Raw genomic sequence first — 2,500 nt, forward strand, 5'->3', positions numbered from 1 at the left:
ATGAAATTTACATTAGAGCAAAAAACTCTTCTGCTTATATAAAACACAAGTCAAATCTCGAAGCATAATGAAATTGCGATCCCTAAAACAAAACAAAGCTTTCAACTATATTGCAAATAGTCACATCATTCTTATGAGACAGAGCTTTACATCTATGCATGAGATTATTTGATTAACTGTTATTGCAAAAAATCAATTGATATTTATACAAGGTTTTTTGAAATCGAAACTTTAATTACATAATATACTCGTACATCATATTTGTAAGACGGTTCTTATGGCCTTGAATCAATAAAACTATTTACGCGTCTAAAGAATCCTAGAGTATTTTAAATTTTATGATGAAAAGTGTTTTTAATTATTCTTAATGTATAAGTAATGAGAGCGTATTAAATTAATTCTAAATAGCGATAAAAATTACTTGTTGTATAACTTGTAACCACAAAAGGGCGACTTTTTAGGTATCTTTATGTCGATTATAATAGTGCAGTATTTTTTTATTTGTTAATCATGTATACATTTTTTCAAATATTTTTAAATCTCGAGTAAGAACTGCTTTTTACGTATTCTTCAGGCAGGCATTCAGAGTATATTGAAGGCTTTTTCAACATTTTTGAACATATGTAAAATGGCATTTAAAATATTTCAAAATCACGTAAAATGTTTTCTTAAAATCATAACTTACCAAAATGCCTTTTATTCACATTTTTATAACTTATTGCTTTTAATATTAAATAACGAATATTCTTTTTAAATTCTTCGACTGCGTAAGAAAACGGATTTTTCAGATACTTAAATAATTTACAAAACATCTTTTTAAATATATAAAAACATATCAATATTCTTAAATCAAATTTTAAACTGTAACTGACCACAGGCTTTTCACATTCATGAGTCTGTATCCAATTTATTTCTACCAATAAGTGAGGTCTTTGCTCAAAAATGAAGGCATATATCATTACCACTGATGCATGGCTGTCTCAGATAATGGTTGACAGATGAAATATATCTAAGCAGATACTCTATGAAAACTCTGTACTTGCATACCACTTTTCTGCATGAAAAGTTGACATACACTACACATATGTTTTTAAGAGAGCAATTCTTATCACGAGTTATAGAAAAATTTAATCAAGTACATGTGACATATTCCAGTAAAATTTATATCAATATTTGTTATACATAAATATTTTAGTATGGAATTTTGAATATCAATATACAAGAACCATATCGTAATTATCCAGTTCATAATAATAAAGTAGTATGAATTTTTCGTAAAATTATTAAAAATTTCAATCAGTAAACTGCATTAAATCAACTCAATTCGCGCCGCTGATCATATATCCACTGTCTTTTTCTTTTCTTTTTTCTCCCTCGCACCCTCTCATATCTAAGCCTTAATTCCACCTTTCTTTTCTGTCTCAACACTCAACAGCATACTTCATCATCCTCCTCATATCGCAGAAAATATTCTGGAGGGATTGAAAAATACTCCCTAGAGTGATGTGCCCGAAAAGATAATCGTCAAAACATTTTCGACAAAATAAAGAAATAAGCTAAAATATTGCCTACTATGTAGAAACATTTCATCATATTTAAATTTTTTAGCTCTTCTTTGCATCTGGATAACAAACATACCATTACTGTTAGGCCAATGAAAATTACTAGAAATACTTACTTCATACTTAACTATGAAAATCACAAAAGCGAAAAGATTTATAAACGTCACAAATATTTCCAAAACATAAGGTACCTCTACAACATGTCATTTACAACATGTCCATTTAAAAACAAAACTGAAACAGGTTACAGTAAATCAAACAATACATACAAATTAAATCATATAAAAAAAAAATCGGGTAATACTGCAGAACAGTTGCGCACACGTTCTGCTGTGCACGGTATCTCGTTGGGGAGAAGAGTGTCTAAGGGGAGCGAAGACCCACCGGCCTGGTCAGGACGCAGCGCCCTAGGTTACGGTCAGGCTAAGGGAAGGTTAGGATAGGGTGCAACCCTGTTGAAATGCGTCTCTGATCTGCTCTTAAGCTAGCCTCGACCAGCGGAATTAACGAGCGCCAACTCTTGAGCAGCATTACCAAAACTAGTAGTGCGAGCTAATTTCATGCATAGCTCAAGTCATGACGGAGAAAATAAAAAAACAGAAATAATTATTATGAATACTTAGATAGGGCTTAAAGACTGAACATCAACGCAGAACTATATACGACAAGAAAAACCGAGCCACAAGATAGACTTAAAAGCCGCAAGAATTAAAACCTTAATTTTTTTCGCAATAATAAAACCAATGTCATTTATTGCATTTTAGACTACAAAGGCTTTTCTTAGCTGGAAACCACTGTAATGACATCAACCTGATGCTAACAATATAACAAACACATGTATACATCACAGGATACTTATAACATGATAAAAGAGAATATATACAAAGATAAGACAAAGCCTTCCAGTAATGGTATGCATATTGGCCACTTACCTTTCA

This window comes from Macrobrachium rosenbergii, chromosome 25, assembly GCF_040412425.1.
Source record: "Macrobrachium rosenbergii isolate ZJJX-2024 chromosome 25, ASM4041242v1, whole genome shotgun sequence".
NCBI lineage: Eukaryota > Metazoa > Arthropoda > Malacostraca > Decapoda > Palaemonidae > Macrobrachium > Macrobrachium rosenbergii.